This window comes from Tamandua tetradactyla, chromosome 7 (genome assembly GCF_023851605.1).
Source record: "Tamandua tetradactyla isolate mTamTet1 chromosome 7, mTamTet1.pri, whole genome shotgun sequence".
In the NCBI taxonomy this organism is placed as follows: domain Eukaryota; kingdom Metazoa; phylum Chordata; class Mammalia; order Pilosa; family Myrmecophagidae; genus Tamandua; species Tamandua tetradactyla.
The window spans coordinates 141,058,607-141,077,649 of NC_135333.1; the positions used below are offsets into that span (position 1 = coordinate 141,058,607).

General features: G+C 38.0%; 1 protein-coding gene and 1 non-coding gene across 2 annotated transcripts in view; one reads left to right on the forward strand and one right to left on the reverse strand.

Moving 5' to 3' along the window:
• The window catches only part of TRHDE (thyrotropin releasing hormone degrading enzyme), a 421,292-nt gene that overhangs the window by 131,154 nt on the left and 271,095 nt on the right, over window positions 1–19,043 (forward strand). The gene's annotated exons all lie outside the window — the stretch shown is intronic.
• LOC143642914 (U1 spliceosomal RNA) lies at window positions 7,934–8,096 on the reverse strand. Its single transcript, XR_013155973.1, has one exon. It is a non-coding gene; the product is annotated as a U1 spliceosomal RNA (small nuclear RNA).

Sequence of the window (19,043 nt, forward strand, 5' to 3'; positions counted from 1 at the left end):
AACCTAAATTGTTGATAAAGATGTCATTCAAACAAGGAAAATGATCCCAGTTGGAAGGTCTGGAAAATAAGATGGAATAACAAGGGAAATAACTTGGTAAATATGTAGGAAAATGCATATTAAGAGTAATTGTTTAAAACAACATTACTATATTGTGGAGTTTAACTGGTTATAGTAATGTGTTTTGTGAGGGGAATAAATGGAGTTAAAATGTTCTAAGGTCTTGCAATTTTCAGAAACAAGGCATAAGTCAAATAACTCAGAAACAATCCAAAAGAGGAGATGAACAAGGCCAAAAGTTGGTTTTCTGGAAGGAATAATAAAATTTGCAAATTTCTGATGAGAGTAATCAAGGACTAAAAAAGAGAATGTCTGAATAACTAGTGTAAAGAATAAAAATGGCTATCATCACAGACCCTATGTATATTAAAAATAATATGAGAGTTTAAAAAATATTTTATGACAAATAGTTTTGAAAGTTTATTAAAAGGGACAAGTTACTAGAAAAATAAGCTTATTAATGTTGACAAGAGAACAGATAGAAAAATATCAGTAATCCTTTAACTATTAATTAAATCATATGTATTAAAATACTCCTACAAAAAAACCTCCATGTTTAGTTGGTTCTATTATTGAATTCTACCATAGCTTATCAAATAGCAAAAGGAGAAAATATTGCAGTTTTACACAAATTTTTAAATGTCAATTGAAAAGAAAAAACACCTCTAATTCATTCCTTAGGTCCAGCATGACACAAATGTCAGAACCTGATTAAACCTTTATTGAATAGGAAAATTACAAGTCTTTCTCACCTATGAACATAAATACAACTAATTTATACCCCAAAATGGCAAAGGTAAATATAGAATACATCATCGAAAAGTTGAATTTATTCAAGAAATGCAAGATTTGTTGAATCTTTGAAAATCAATCAGTATAAACTGGTACATTAAAAGAATATAGGAGAGAAAATGTATGATCATTTCAGTTCATGCAGAAGAAATATTCAATGAAAGTCTCCAATTCATGACAAAAATTCATAGCAAACTAGGATGAGCTTCCTTAAAATGATAAAAAGTTATTTGAAAACATTTTATAGTGAATCAAACTTGATGAACCATTGAACACCCTCAGTTTTGGATTAGGTCTCAGGCAGTTATGCTGTCTGTGTGTCCACCACTTAAATTCAGCATCAAACCGGAAGCCTTAGACAGCTCATTATGGAAGCAATATAAACAAGAGTTGTGAGGATCAAAAGCACAATACAAAATTACCATTGTTTACAGATGATACAATTGTATATATAGAAAATCCAAGAAATTGTACAGACTAATTATTATGATTAATGATTGATAAAAGTTAATGTTTGCTAGCTACACATTCACATACAATAATGAATTGCATTTCTATATACCAGCAACATAACATAGAATGAAATAATACACATTTACCCTAGCTTAAAAATATGAAGTACCCAGGAATAAATCTAATAAAGATGCATAAAAATTCTGTAGAAAATTTAAAAAATTTATATTAAAAACAACAAATAAATTTTAAGCAAAAATTAATAGATTGAAAAACCCAAATTATAAAAATATTGATTCTGCCCAAGTTGATCTGCAGATTTAATGAATTACCAACCAAAACCTAATGTTCTTTTGTTTAATTCAACAAGCGGGTTAAAAAATTATACAGACGTTCAAAGGGCCTATTAGAATCAAGGAACTTTTGGAAAGTAGTAGTATAAGGTATGGGAAATTGCCCTCCCATGTATCAAGACATATTTTAAAGCCATATAACCAAGACCGTGTCATGGGGGCAGACAGATAGACCAAAGGAACAGAATGGAGAGCCCAAGAAGAAACCCCCTTATTTATGGACATATGATGTATGAAAAAGTTAGCTCTGCCCATCACTGTGAAAGGAACATACTTTTAAATAAATAGTACTGGACCATTTAGATATCCAACTAGAAAAAAATTAAATTTAACTCCTACCTCACGCCATAGAAACACAACTCCATGCGCAGTAGAGGCCTAAATGTGAAAGACAAAATGTACAGGTCTATAGATAATATAGAAGAATTTATTCATGATTTCAATGTAGAGAAGACTTTCTTACACTAGATATAAAAATCAGTACCCGTAAATGAAAAGATTAGCATTTTTATTTCATTATGATTAGCCATGTCCATTAATCAAAAGACCCTTTTAGAAGTGTGGTAAAACAAGTTACAAGGTTGAAGAAGATACTAACAATTTGTAAGACCAATAAAAAGACTAATAACCAGGACATATTAAAAAAAAAATCAAAACGAAAAAGAGACAACCTACCAGTATATGGACAAAAGGCCCATCACAAAAAGACAAAACCCAAATGGTAAATAAATATATAAAAATGTGACCAACTTTATTAATAGAGAAATGCAAGATGAAACTCTGAATATCATTATGTTCCCATTCATTGGACAAAAATTATAAAATCTGACAATCCCAGTCATAGCTGAGGATAGGGCAGAATTTATTACTGATAAAAATATAAATTCATTTACGATTTTAGAAAGAATTGGTTATCTATTAAAGTTGAAGTTGGTGCTCTTGGTATACTCTTGCACAGTTGCCTCTTAGGGATACTAGACGAAAATGTTCATAGAAGCAGTGTTTACAATAGTCAAACACCAGAAAGAACTCAAACAACAGTAGAATAATATACTAGTACTACTATTTTGGGTACAAGGAAATTCTCCAGCATAATGATTTTTGATTGTTTTTTATTTCCATCCAAAATTATTAACCTTTTTAAATCTTTTTTTTTTTGCCTTCATAAAAGCAGGTTGAGGCCTGGTATTTCTTTCGTATTTTTGTTTTACTTCTGCAAATGAATTCTGAGTTGCTGTGCTATGGAAAGATCTGAAGGAAATGCTAAAGTAAAGTTTCTAATAATGAAAAACTATTTAATTGTGCAGGGTCAAATTTTAACATCAATCATCTAAAAAATTATGTGCTTTTGTAAACCACAGAAGACAGTAATTTTGGTAATTACCTAGTTACCTCTAGGAGCCTTTTGGGGGGAAGATTCTCTTGTACTTATTTGTGCTGTGTTCTGGGTAGGGATTGCCATTGTGTTACACATGTTAGGTTGCTTGGTGTGATATTTATACAGAGGAAAATAAATAATTGCATGATTTTAACATGGATTATGACAAACCAGTGACAAAGCAAGGTTCAAATGTAGATTTAGGAGTTTTCAAGAAAGTAATGAAACTGATTACTTTATAAATTAATAGGGAGAGGAAATCAGAGCCCATGCACACCTTTGGACAAGTTTGAAAAGCTAAGAGAGAGAGAAATGAAATTCAATCCACAGTACTAACGTGATATTAGTTACTAGCTGCTTGAGGTAATTGCTCATTTGCACAGACTTAGAAGAGAGAACAAAGAAAGAAAGGTTAAAGACATTCATAGGTTTTTATTTTAAAGCAGTGAATTTTAAAAGGCATCCTCTGTCTGGAAACTTAGAATTAAGAATGGAGTATGGTAATTAAATAAGGTCACAAAAAAAGTGACTTAATTTGCAGTTATTTAAGCACTAGGGATATACATCGTGTGAGTAAGGTTGTTAATCACTATGATAACCTACCAGAGATGGCCAGCTGTAATATTGCTTTCCCTCTAAGTATTTAATATATATAGTATTTAGTTTTGGTAGAGACATGAAGATGTAATTGGTCTCTACTTAGTATCTTCTGGAGTGGTGTGGAGAAGGGAGTGAGGGAAAATGTAATTTATTCATTTACTACTCTCTGCTGGTCTCTTTGCATACATTACAATATTTAGTCATTACAACAGTCCCATGAAGGAGGTCTTCATGTGTTTTTATTTTCAGCAAAGAACATAAGACTCAAAATTTTAAATAAATCGTCCAAAGTCACAAAATTAGTTAGAGCCTGAACAAGGATTTGAATTTACTTACGTCTGTCTGTGCAGCAGTCCCTGTGGTATGATTTCTTACTGTTAGTTTATGAATCTGGACTTTTTTAGTGGTGGGGTCCTATATATGAAGGAAATCTCTATATGTAATCAGCATTGTCTCACATTGTCCAGCCACTCCACAGACCTCACCTGGAAAACCATAGCTTTAGTTCATTAATTTATTATTTGGATCTAATTCATCTGTTTCTGCCACTAACCTGTGAAAGACCAGTATAGTAACCACGAGAGAGCTGAAACATGACTTTGATAATCTTAAATTTCAATTGTATTTTCTCAACAAACATGTAATTGGAATCAGTGGGAGTTTAGCCTTGGTGAAGATTTCAGAATTAGACTCTTATTATTTTTGCAATTTCACATCAGTTTTGGATTATTTTATTACTGTGGTTTTCTTTTATGCCTGGTGCAATCTGGGATAAGCTAAGATATTATGAGTCTCTGTAAAATGACTGTGTTTTCCTTGTTGGGGTAGCTGTAAGCAACTGATGCTATCAATATCAAGTATAGTGTTGATGATTTTGAATTTAAAGTTGTTTTTCAGAAAAAGAAATAGTATTGGAGGTGTGGGGCTTTAGTAAATTTTTTTTTTACTGAATTTTATTTATATCAGGCCTCTGTGACAGATTTATACCATCTCTTTTCCAAAATCACTAAGCTGTGATGTTCTATTTGGTGTGTACAATTTATATTATTATTGAAGTTCTTTCCTGGCTTACTTCCTGAATTTTCTAGGTAACCGTTTCTTCTCCTGTGACTAATTATATAAACAAGCCTTAGGTATTTCTAGATTACTGTGATTTTTTGTCTCCACAAATATTAATTATATATTTTATTTGTTTTACCTCACTGACTTTTTGTTTGTCTTTATAAGACTTTTTTTGTCTTTCTTGATTGTATGGGTAAATCCAATGTATATTTTAATTATCACTTATAGTAAGAAAAATGAAAATTGTGTGTATGGCAGCTGTTAATTCTTTGACCTAAATGCAACTGAGAAGTTATGATTTAAGGGATGATGATGATTAATGAATCATTATGTAAGTATTCCTTTTTACTTCCTGGCATGTTAGAGTAGACAGAGGGAAACACCTGAAATTTCTGAACTGTAATCTAGCTGCCTCATTCTCTGATAGTGATTGTATGGCCTTTATTTTGTATCATAATTATAAAACCTTGTGACTAATCCTCATTTGTACCCATTTTATCCCTTATAATCTAGTTGCCCTGATCTTCGATGATTGCACAGCCTTCTCTTGTCCTTGTGATTGTAAAAACCTTGTGACTGACCCTCACTTGTACCCATTTATCCAATTTTTTCGACTTTTTAGAGTCTTGGGCTTACTGAAGACAACCCCTAATGTTTATTAATGAAGAGTCTTGGGTCAGCCCAGAGTTAACCCACCCCAAATCCAAAGTTGTCTTGATAACTGAAGCTGGATCTAACCAAAATGACTTGCACAGTAACCTAGACATTCACTTATAAGTGACCTATACATCATTGTAATACTAAAAATCATGCCCATCATCATATTAAGGCCACCGTTTTCTTGCATATATTCTGTGACTAAACATGCAATCAGTTTGCACATGCTCGCTGATTAGATCATCTCTGATTGCATCATCTGGAGCCATTGTGCTCATTATCGTAAAACCTGCCCATCTTTTGATACTATAAAGCCATCAGAATTACTGCAGTTCAGAGAGACAGATTTTGGGCTGATAGGCCATCTGATCTCATCCTTTGCACCTAGCAATAAACTCTTTCTCTCTTTGAAACCCCAGGTGTGTCAGGAATTGGCCATTGAGTTTTCTGGGCAAAGAATCTACCGCCTTTGTTGGGTAACATAGTAGCTAAATGTCTGGAAATAGACACTGTAAATTCAATTGGGGAAATCTTATGTTTTCAGATCCCCTAGGTATTATTTTTAAAGATATTTTAGAGTTCATGCTAAAGTTCAAGTCTCTCCACAATTCCTACTTTATTAATTCCTGTTATTAAATCAATTGGTAGAGAGAGTCTGTTGCTCACTTTCTTTGAGGCATAAAGATGTGACTCAAGAATGGTTCTCAAGAGTAACTTTTAATTCCCACATTTATTCGGGTATGACTCCAAATTTTTATTGCTTCACTCTTTCTCTTCTTGTGTTCCATTTTAGTGGCAAAATGTAAGATAAATATTTTCACGGGTGATTGCAAAATATGTGATATTACTAGAAAATTGCTTATTTACTTTTTTAGACAAATGCATATTTAAAATGTTCAAAAGCTGTCGATTGCATACAAATTTTCTTAAGTCTAATATGCTTTATGGTTCTGATGACAACAGGCAGTACAAAATCATTGAACCTATATATTTTTCTATGTTAGTTTGTTCTTACTTCTCCAGCTCTATTACAAAAAGTAAATAACATGGATTTTTAAAAACTTTCCATAGAGACAGGTGACTTGATTTCTCCATTTCTTAAAAAGGAAATCAGAGTGATAATAGAGCAACTTTCATCAGAGGCATTTGCAGGCATTGCCTTGTTAATCCTACATCAGTGATAGGAAACATTATTGTCTCAATATTTCAGGTGAGGAAAAAAGTATCTAAAAGTATCTAAAAGGTCTAGTTTCAAATCATATTCTGAGCCAATTATCAAGTCTATAATCAAATTTTATTTTTGTTTCTATTCATAAGGGACATTGCTGTCTCCTGTGCATTTGGATGCTAAAGAAGAGAAAGCTTCAGAACATTTTCTATTTTTAAAAGTTTTTGAGGGAGCACAAGGATAATGTTGATAAGCAGAAGTTACTTTCATTTTCTTGGAAGATAGAATGAGTAGAGGTACTGTTATTCTGACTTAATTCTGTCGCAGAACATGCTAAGTATTAAAAATAAAGGAATGGGAAGGAGCTCAGGGAAAAAGCAGCTGTGATATTCAAGAGTTAATCAAAAAGGAGCTATTTGAACACATCACAATTCAAAATTATTGGAGAAAGAATATGTAGAATACCTTTTATGGAGACTTTGGGATTGGGTTGATGGATTAAGAGGAATGGAAAACACCTTCAAATGAGATTCTGACAATATAATTGATGTTAAAAGAAATTGGCCCAAGTAGCTCTCTGGCAGGTTTGCCAGGGAGATCTAAAGGGGTCTTCAAAAAGATAAAAGAAGAGGAGTATGATCAAGAATGACAATAGAAATATTTTTTAGAAATAATTACTGGAAATTTACTATGGCCACACCCAATTTTAAATTTCACAGCACACACTGAGTTGAATACTATTGTTATTTCCATAAAACAGCTAAACTTCAGAAAGGTTAGGTAATTTGGCCAGGGTTATACCTTGATATTAAAAGAGTGCCATGGACTTATGAAAATCAAGTCTGACAGATAAAGCTCAGGATGAGGTGAAGCTTTTTAAGGGAAGACAGTACTTATATCAAAAGGGCAAGTTATGTTGGGAACTTTAAAGAAAGGATATGATTTACCCTTTGGGGCAGATGGAAGGAAAAAGAAATTTCTCAACATTAACTCTTCTTTCCTTTTCTCTAAAAAGAAGAATGATCCTCAGACACAAAGGAAATATTTATAAAGAAAAGTTAGAAATCCAGGATTGAAGAGATTTATAGAAGGCAAATAGCTGCTCAAAATGAGTTTAAACTTTATAGCAATCAGGCAATGATAGAAGGAGCCTGGGCTTGGGGCTCAACCAGACCTGGTTCAGAGCTTGGCTTCTGCCACTTTCTTGTTTTAGAATTTGGGCAAAATATTCAACCTCTCTAAATCTCAGCTGCCTTACCTATTGATTTGGAAGACTATGCCTAGTTCTTAGAAGTTTTGAGTTTACAGGAGATAACTCATGTAAAGGGTCTGGTAAACAGTAACCACTTAATAAAATTAGTTGCTTTATATTTCCTTCCCAGATCCCAGTGAATTTTTTTTTTTTGGGGGGGGGGGAGAGCGCGAACACAGTCCCCCTCCCCCCAAACTATGCATTCGAGTTTCCCACATCTGGGGAAATCACAGGGGTCAGCACATCCAGAGTGCAATGGACAAGCCTCGCCCTGGGAAAACCACCTTCGTGATCATGGTATCTCCCCTGCCAGGTAAGTATCCCAGTGAATTTTAACCCAATGAATTACAGAGGGTGCTACTAAACCATTGTGTGCAATCTTTGAAGAATCTGGAGAAATAAGAATGGAAATGGAGAAATGTGCCATTTTCACAGAAGTGCAGTCAAATTAGAAAAACTACTAGCTAGCAAATTAGCAAATTAAAAAATGGGAAATTCTAGAATGAATTATTTAAAAGACTGCTACTATGAGCCTAGAGGGGGAAATTATCATTTCTATTAAGTAGTGCCTTTTTCTTGGCCTCTACATCTGCTATAGCTAGGACCATTGGACCCCATGTATAAATTTGGGCCCACAATACATCTCTAAGATCAGGTCTGAAATTAGTTTGAATGCAGGTAAAACATTCTAGATTAGAAACTTTAGTGTCAGGACTAAGTCAGTTTATCCCTGATTTTGGAAGCTGCATGCTTGTTGTCTCCCATGTCTTGGCAGCTACTCTTAGTATCCTAAATTTCATAGGATGAAGGCCAAGAGCTAAGGGAACAATCTTGGGATGAAAAAATCTGCCCCATTTCTTGACATTTCAAACTTACATAAACAAGTCTAAGGGACTTTGGACCTTTCTGATCCAAGGCAGTATCCCTGCCCAGTGTGTCCACATGATAGGGTACATAATATTATCTTTGGTTATTTGCATCAGATGGGGTTGTCAGTCGTAGGGGAATCGTAATGACTTCTTGGAAGCAGAATTTAATCTGGGAAAAAAGATTTTTTCTTTGTTTTGTTTTTTAACTTTTGAAAAAAGTGAAAAGAAACAGAGTATCATCTAAACACACTGGGTTCTAATTTCACCAGATACTAAAGCAGTGAGCCAGTTAAACATGCTGTCCCTACTGAAGGTATATAGAGAGGTTCTAGATCAATTTCATGTGTGCTAAGGTTATCTTCACCTTTGGGATACCACATATGGAGAAGTAGATCCAAATCTTTAGTGGAGAGACAATTCCTAATATCATCCCAAGCTATGCTCCCAAACCTAGTCTGAGAGCGGGGAATAGCTCTAAGCCTTTAGGTTGTAGAATTTAGTACATGTAGCAGGATTCCTAAATGTTGAATATCTCTTTTGTCTTGAATTCTTTTCCTAGCAGACAAACCAACCTAAACTTTGCATCAAACAACAACCATTTTGCTATGTTCATGGATTGTGGGGATAACTATATCTGCTCTATGATGTCCATAGCTTCACTTGGGCAACCCTGAGCCTGGAAGTAACTGTCCCATGGCTAGAGAATTATTTGGAGACATCTGTACTAGATGCCTGATGCTTGGGGAGGAACAGTCAAAGTCTGGGTTTGGCTAGGATTGATGACAAGAGTATCTGCATATGGCCTCTTCACGTGGTCTTACTTCTGAGAGGGAGTGACCTGAGGAATGGCATCAAAAAAGAACATTTTAAGAGTCCAAGGGAGGATGCTCAGTGCTTCTTCTGTTCTGGTCTCTGAAGCCACACAGCATTATTTTTGATACGTTCTCTTGGGTATAAGAGTTTCTATATCAGACCCAGATTCCAGAGGAGGGGAATTGGCAATATCCCTGGGTAGAAGAGCCTGTAGGGGAGGAGATATTGTTGTGGGAATTTTTAGAAAATACATCCTTACACCTGTGCTGTTTGAGATTGCTTTCTTCCTTGCTTGACTTTTGCTTTTCTTGGACAGTGAATAGTTAAGGTGTGAAAATTTAGGGAATCCTCTAAGCCTGCTTGCTTCTGAGCTTTTTTAGACTCATCTGTGGTGGTAATGACGGTTTGATTAGGAGCTTTAAAATATCTGTTGCTTCAGGACATTTTTATAGGAGTTGTGATGGGTATATACTTGAATACTTTATTCAATATAAATATTGTATAAACTACAATGCCAAATATTCTATTATCCAGAGACAATGTGTATATATATATATATATATATGTCCACCTTTATTTCTTTACATTGACATGATGTATTATTACAAAGAATCTTGTATCTTTTTCCTATCTGCAATGATTCATTATCTCTCAATCCTTTCATAATTGTTATAAGATGTTCTGGGGCTGCTGCTGTTCATCTCTCATATTATATTAAATTTTTATCTCTGAAGATAGTTTTTTTCTGTTGGAATTTTATGGATTCTAGAAATAGTGACAAGAGTATGAAAATCTTGCCAATTTTATAATACACCTTAAAACTATGGCAACAATTTGAAAATTGGTTAACTAGCAGTTAGCATCATGAAAAGGGCTAACATTTACTACAACTTCTGCCATTTAATCTTTGCATTCCCTCTGCAATCTTCCAAGTCTATATCCATTAGCAGTGAAAGACAAAATGCTGTGTTCTGGTTATGTACAGTGCCAAGTGACTGAAACATTTTGATTAGCAATCTATCTTTTCAATTCTAGCCAGCGATTTATTCATGGAGAGAAATGGACTAAGATAGGAATAATAATTTTTTATGGCTTCATAACTGAATAACAAAATATATTATTTCACTGTTATCTTCAAAGACTACAGAATGTTTTCATTTTACTCTTCCTGGCACAAATTTCTGTCGGGGATGAAATAAACTGTTTCAAGAAATAGGTTACCCTATTTTTATAATGTCTTTAGTTTCTTGACCTTCCAAGTAAGTTAAACTTATTTAAGTTGGCCCTCAGATTTCTTTAGGCCCTGACCTGAGCCTTATTTCCAAGCTTATTTTTCATGATTCCCTTTCAGGTTTTCCTCACAATCTTCACTTTCCTATTTCTATACAAAGGCTCAAGTCATCCTCTCAGCTTTGTGTACTTTTACCATTCGAGAATACCAGTTGTATTAGTTAGGGTTCTCTAGAGAAACAGAATCAACAGGGAACACTTGCAAATATAAAATTTGTGAAAGTGTCTCACATGACTGTAGGAACGCAGAGTCCAAAATCCACAGGGCAGGCTGCGAAGCCGATGACTCCGATGGATGGCCTGGATGAACTCCACAGGAGAGGCTCACCAGCCAAAGCAGGAATTGAACCTGTCTCCCCTGAGTCCTCCTTAAAAGGTTTCCCATGATTGCATTTAGCATCACTAATTGCAGAAGATACTCCCCTTTGGCTGATTACAAATGGAATCAGCTGTGGATGTAGCTGACGTGATCATGACCTAATTCTGTGAAATGTCCTCATTGCAACAGACAGGGCAGCGCTTGTCCAATCAGATGAACAGGTACCACAACTTGGCCAAGTTGACACCTGTCCCTAACCATGACAGTCCACCCCTTGTCAACTTGGAACCTATATATATATATATATATATATATATATATCACCTTAGATCATACTTAATTTCCAAATGAAAACAAATAAGCATACATTTTTCTTTTACTTGACAATACTCAACTGTCCTGCATATAACTGGAAACACATTAAATCTCTCCAGAATAGGGTGCAAATCCTTGGGCAACATTCATTCTTTTTTTTTTTTTTTTAATTAATTAACGGAAAAAAAGAAATTAACCCCACATTTAGAAATCATACCATTCTACATATGCAATCAGTAATTCTTAACATCATCACATAGGTGCATGATCATCGTTTCTTAGTACATTTGCATCAGTTTAGAAGAACTAGCAACACAACCAAAAAAGATATAGAATGTTAATATAGAGAAAAAATAAAAGTAATAATAGTAAAAAAAAAAAAAAACAACAAAAACCTATAGCTCAGATGCAGTTTCATTCAGTGTTTTAACATGATTACTTTACAATTAGGTATTATTGTGCTGTCCATTTTTGAGTTTTTGTATCTAGTCCTGTTGCACAGTCTGTATCCCTTCAGCTCCAATTACCCATTATCTTACCCTGTTTCTAACTTCTGCTGGACTCTGTTACCAATGACATATTCCAAGTTTATTCTCAAATGTCGATTCACATCATTGGGACCATACACTATTTGTCTTTTAGTTTTTGGCTAGACTCACTCAGCATAATGTTCTCTAGGTCCATCCATGTTATTACATGCTTCATAAGTTTATCCTGTCTTAAAGCTGCATAATATTCCATCGTATGTATATACCACATTTTGTTTAGCCACTCGTCTGTTGATGGACATTTTGGCTGTTTCCATCTCTTTGCAATTGTAAATAACGCTGCTATAAACATTGGTGTACAAATGTCCGTTTGAGTTTTTGCCCTTAATTCCTTTGAGTAGATTCCCAGCAATGGCATTGCTGGGTCGTATGGCAATTCTATATTAAGCTTTTTGAGGAACCACCAAACTGCCTTCCACAGTGGTTGCACCATTTGACATTCCCACCAACAGTGGATAAGTGTGCCTCTTTCACCTCATCCTCTCCAGCACTTGTCATTTTCTGTTTTGTTGATAATGGCCATTCTGGTGGGTGTGAGATGATATCTCATTGTGGTTTTGATTTGCATTTCTCTAATGGCCAGGGACATTGAGCATCTCTTCATGTGCCTTTTGGCCATTTGTATTTCCTCTTCTGAGAGGTGTCTGTTCAAGTCTTTTTCCCATTTTGTAATTGGGTTGGCTGTCTTGTTGTTGAGTTGAACAATCTCTTTATAAATTCTGGATACTAGACCTTTATCTGATATGTCATTTCCAAATATTGTCTCCCATTGTGTAGGCTGTCGTTCTACTTTCTTGATGAAGTTCTTTGATGTACAAAAGTGTTTAATTTTGAGGAGTTCCCATTTATTTATTTCCTTCTTCAGTGCTCTTGCTTTAGGTTTAAGGTCCATAAAACTGCCTCCAATTGTAAGATTCATAAGATATCTCCCTACATTTTCCTCTAACTGTTTTATGGTCTTAGACCTAATGTTTAGATCTTTGATCCATTTTGAGTTAACTTTTGTATAGGGTGTGAGATATGGATCTTCTTTCATTCTTTTGCATATGGATATCCAGTTCTCTAGGCACCATGCAACATTCATTCTTAAACTTGATATCTTACAACTTAAATAGTATAACACGAACAAAACAGCATTACAGTCCTCGTTTCTGTAACTGATCACGTGGTCGAAGTTCATATTTATCACTACCTTCTTCCACTACCCATTCCATGTTTCCTTTCCCCTCAGCAAGCACTTCAGCTGGCTGTGGTTCTTTGCCTGGTAGGGTGACCCAAACCTTCATTCCTGAAGTCTCGGAGCCATTAGTGGTCCTGCCTGGATTGTGTTGTTGCAGTTTTCCATTGATTTTAATCACAGGGCATGGTAGTACTAATAGACACCCCAGGGGATCTCCTATATTCCAAGAAAACTCTTCTTTACCTCCATTATGTAGTTGCAGTCCTACTTCCTTCTGATCGGGTCAACTACCCCAGACAATAATGTAATCCCCTTCTTGGTGTGTTGATCCAGAGGCATAAGTAGCCCAAAGTGACCAGGTGGCAATCTTAACTTCCAGTTCAGTGGTATCACTGTTGTTTCTCCTGGAGAAAGCACACCCCGTTTTGGAACTAAAACATGTAGGCCAGCAGAACTCAGGGTAGCAGGGACAGGAAGCAAAAATTTTTCTAGTGGATCACTAGGAGTAATAGTGGTACCACACCCATTTCCACCCCTTGGTTCCTGGACCCATGGATCCCGGCTATGGGAGAAACAGCACCATACAGCGGATGCTGATTCAGAGTATACACAGCTTCCTAGGGAACATTACCCCAGCCTTTCAAGTTTTTGCCACCTAGTTGGCACTGTAATTGAGTTTTCAAAAGGCCATTCCACCGTTCTATCAATCCAGCTGCTTCTGGATGATCGGGAACATGGTAAGACCAGAGAATTCCATGAGCATGTGCCCATTCCCACACTTCATTTGCTGTGAAGTGTGTTCCTGGATCCGAAGCAATGCTATGTGGAATACCATGACGATGGATAAGGCATTCTATAAGCCCACGGATAGTAGTTTTGGCAGAAGCATTGCGTGCAGGGAAAGCAAACCCATATCCAGAGTATGTGTCTATTCCAGTTAGAACAAATCGCTGCTCCTTCCATGAAGGGAGTGGTCCAATGTAATCAACCTGCCACCATGTGGCTGGCTGGTCACATCAGGGAATGGTGCCATATCAGGGGCTGAGTGTGCGTCTCTGCTGCTAGCAGATTGGGTACTCAGCAGTGGCTGTAGCCAGGTCAGCCTTGGTGAGTGGAAGTCCATGTTGCTGAGCCCATGCATAACCTCCATCCCTACCATCATGACCATTTTGTTCATGAGCCCATTGGGCAATAACAGGAGTTGCTGGGGAAAGAGGCTTTCTGGTAGCCATAGAACGGGTCATCTTATCCACTTGATTATTAAAATCTTCCTCTGCTGAAGTCACTCTCTGGTGTACATTCACATGGGACACAAATATCTTCATGTTTTTAGCCCACTCAGAAAGATCTATCCACATACTTCTTCCCCAGACCTCTTTGTCTCCAATTTTCCAGTTATGGTCTTTCCAAGTCCCTGACCATCCAGCCAAACCATTAGCAACAGCCCATGAGTCAGTATACAAACGCACCTCTGGCCAGTTTTCCTTCCACGCAAAATGAACAACCAGGTGCACTGCTTGCAGTTCTGCCCACTGGGAGGATTTCCCCTCACCACTATCCTTCAAGGACACTCCAGAAAGGGGTTGTAATGCTGCAGCTGTCCACTTTCGGGTGGTACCTGCATATCGTGCTGAACCATCTGTAAACCGGGCCCTAGTTTTCTCTTCCTCAGTCAATTCACTGTAAGGAACTCCCCAAGAGGCCATAGCTCTGGTCTGGGAAAGAGAAGGTAATGTGGCAGCAGGAGTGGAAACCATGGGCATTTGTGCCACTTCTTCATGTAACTTACTTGTGCCTTCAGGACCTCTCTGTCTCTATCTCGTATATACCATTTCCATTTTACAATAGAGTGTTGCTGTGCACGCCCAACTTTATGGCTTGGTGGGTCAGACAACACCCAACTCATGATAGGCAACTCAGGTCTCATGGTAACTTGGTGGCCCATGGTTAAGCGTTCAGTCTCTACTAAGGCCCAGTAGTGGGCCAAAAGCTGTTTCTCAAAAGGAGAGTAGTTATCTGCAGCAGATGGTAAGGCTTTGCTCCAAAACCCTAAGGGTCTGCGTTGTGATTCTCCTATAGGGGGCCTTCCAAAGGCTCCAAACAGCATCTCTATTTGCCACTGACACTTCCAGCACCGTTGGATCTGCTGGATCGTACGGCCCAAGTGGCAGAGCAGCTTGCACAGCAGCCTGGACCTGTCGCAGAGCCTCCTCTTGTTCAGGTCCCCACTCAAAATGAGCAGCTTTTCTGGTCACTCGATGAATGGGCCGGAGTAGCACACCCAAATGAGGAATATGTTGTCGCCAAAATCCAAAAAGACCAACTAGGCGTTGTGTCTCTTTTTTGGTTGTGGGAGGGGCCAGAAGCAGCAATTTATCCTTCACCTTAGAAGGGATATCTCGACATGTCCCACACCACTGGACACCTAGAAATTTTACTGAGGTGGAAGGCCCCTGTATTTTTGTTGGATTTATCTCCCATCCTCTGACACACAAATGCCTTACCAGTAAATCTAGAGTACTTGCTACTTCTTGCTCACTAGGTCCAATCAACATGATATCATCAATATAATGGACCAGTGTTATGTCTTGTGGGAGGGAGAAACGATCAAGGTCTCTGCGAACAAGATTATGACATAGGGCTGGAGAGTTGATATACCCCTGAGGTAGGACAGTGAATGTATATTGCTGACCTTGCCAGCTGAAAGCAAACTGTTTCTGGTGGTCCTTACTAATAGCTATTGAGAAAAAAGCATTTGCCAGATCAATAGCTGCATACCAGGTACCAGGGTATGTATTGATTTGCTCAAGCGATGATACTGCATCTGGAACAGCAGCTGCAATTGGAGTTACCACCTGGTTGAGTTTACGATAATCCACTGTCATTCTCCAAGACCCATCTGTTTTCTGCACAGGCCAAACAGGAAAGTTGAATGGGGATGTGATGGGAATCACCACCCCTGCATCTTTCAAGTCCTTAAGAGTGGCAGTAATCTCTGCAGTCCCTCCAGGAATACGGTATTGCTTCTGATTTACTATTTTGCTTGGTAGGGGCAGTTCTAGTGGCTTCCACTTGGCCTTTCCCACCATAATAGCCCTCACTGCACGAGTTAGAGAACCAACGTGGGGATTCTGCCAGTTCCTCAGTATGTCTATGCCAATTATACATTCCAGAACTGGGGAAATAACTACTGGATGGGTCCGGGGGCCCATTGGACCCACTGTGAGACGGACCTGAGCTAAAACTCCATTGATCACCTAGCCTCCATAAGCCCCCACTCTGACTGGTGGTCCAGAGTGATGTGTTGGGTCCCCTGGAATTAATGTCACTTCTGAACCAGTGTCTAATAATCCCTGAAATATCTGATCATTTCCTTTTCCCCAATGCACAGTTACCCTGGTAAAAGGCCGTCGGTCTCCTTGGGGAAGACTTAGAGGAAGGTTAACAGTATAAATTTGTGGCAGTGTAACAGGTTTCTCCCCCATAGGGACCTGGCCTCCCCTTCATTCAAGGGGCTCAGGGTCTGTAAACTGTTTCAAGTCTGGAAATTGATTAAGGGGCCGTGACTCTGTGTTTTTGTAATTCAGGTTAGACTTCTGTTCCCTTGACCTAGAACTCTTTTGTTTATACAGCTCCAACAAGAATTTAGTAGACTGCCCTTCTATTGTATTGCTAGGCACCCCATGATTTACTAGCCAATGCCACAAATCTCTGCGTATCATATAATTTTGATGTGTAAGAATTTGAGAGTTTTGCCGTGCAAAGGAGGACTCCAAGAGACGTTCTCTCATGCAACACGCAAGGGGTTTATTTACCACACATGCGTGGGGCTCACTGAACACGCAGGAACAGAGAGCCCCGAACCTGGGTTTTGGGAAGCCTTTTGAGGGCCAGGATAAGGGTGTGGGGTTTGAGGGTTGAACATTAGTTACAGGTTCTGCTTTATGCAGGAAGTAGATAACGAACATTTTGCAAGAAGCAGATAACAAACATTTTTCGCGCATGAGTCATGGGAGCTGCTTCTTGCAAGAAGCAGCTGTCTTGTGCAAAACTCCCTTACTCAACCTTCTCAGTTGCATTCTTAGATAAACTTTCTCCGGCAGTTACAACCTTGCATAACCAAGGCAGCAGAAAACCTTGCATAACAAAGGCAGCAGATAACTGCCCCTGGGAAGTCCCGGGTTGTTTTAGCCTGATGGGGCCCATAACTCTTTTCTTTATAAAATCCTTCTTTACATAAGAAAAGTTAACTACTGTTAAGTTTTATAAAATCCTTCTTTACAGATGCCTCCTTTGAGTTTGTTGTTTATTATAATAGCCGCGTCTACCCTGTCTTTGGTGATTAAGTGCTGCCACCTGGCTTCTGCCAACTCGGGATCCTGTCATCCCCATTGTGTTTAAGGATTCCAGCTCAGTGACAGCAGTTCCTACTGTGATATCTGACCTACAGAGAAGTGCAACCACAGAGCTCTTGAGGGATGATGGTGCTAGTCTCACAAACTTATTTCTCACTGTTCTGGTAAAAGGTGCATCCTCTGGACATTCCTGGGTTATAAGAGCAGGCTTTGCATGATAAATCCACTCTAACATCCCAATCTCTCTAAGCCTCTGGATCCCCTCATCTACATTATACCAGGGCAGTTCTGGCATTTCAACCTCAGGTAATGTTGGCCACCTTTTGATCCATGTTTCAACCAACCACCCAAACAAGCTGTTAACACCTTTTCTAACTGCTCGAGCTATAACACTGAATGCAGAATCTCTGCTTAGTGGGCCCATATCAATAAAGTCAGCCTGATCCAGCCTTATATTCCTCCCACCATTATCCCACACTCTTAAAATCCATTGCCACACATATTCCCCTGATTTCTGTCTATATAAATTGGAAAACTCACACAGTTCTTTTGGAGTATAACGTACCTCCTCATGTGTGATACTTTGTACCTCACCTTTAGGGGCCTGTTGGGACTTTAGTCTAGTTATAGGTCTAGAAGAAATGAGGGGTGGTGGGGGTGGGCCATGAAAAGAATTAGAAATATCTTCCAAGCCATTTGCTTCAGGGCTTTCATTTGCAGTTTCATCTGGTGAAACAGGATTAAGCACTCTAGGGCTAATCCCTTCAGGAGAAGGTTGGGTGGCCAATTCCTCAAGGCAGGCTGGAGGTGAGGCGGCTATGTCCTCAGGGCAGACTATTACAGGGTTGTATAGAGAAGACTCAGCATGGCCTAGGGTTTCAACCTTTCCCCCAACATCATTATCAATCCATATGTCACCATCCCATTTTTCAGGTCCCACTCCTTTCCAATCAATGCCCTCAGTTTCACGGCAGACACCACGCAAGACTGAGATTTCAGTTTACGTTGTAAAGTTGCTACTCTAACAATAAGATTCTGAGTCTGATTTTCAGAGATCTCAAGTCTACGGCTACAGGAAATAAGATATTCCTTCAGGATACTCATAGAAACCTCTACATCTTTCAGACGGCGCTTAAGCTTCTCGTTTGAAGCCTTAAGCCCATCCCTTTCACCTTTTAATGTAGACAGTGTATCTAACAACAACCAACCAACATCTCTATAACTCTTATTTCTACAAAACTCTGTAAAGATGTCAAAAACATTATCCCCCAGAGTCTGGCTTCGTACAAGCGAAGCATTAGGAGAATCGAATGATGATATTTTGACTATCCCCCTTGCCAACTCACTCCATGGATTGGGAGTGTCATTCTGATTACCGGAATCAGAGTCCTTAGTGTCTCTGAGTCCAGTCAGAGTAGAAAACCATTCATAAAAACCCATTTTTAAGATTCTGTTTCTTAAGAACCACTCCTGGTACCAAGATGTATTAGTTAGGGTTCTCTAGAGAAACAGAGTCAACAGGGAACACTTGCAAATATAAAATTTATGAAAGTGTCTCACGTGACCGTAGGAACACAGA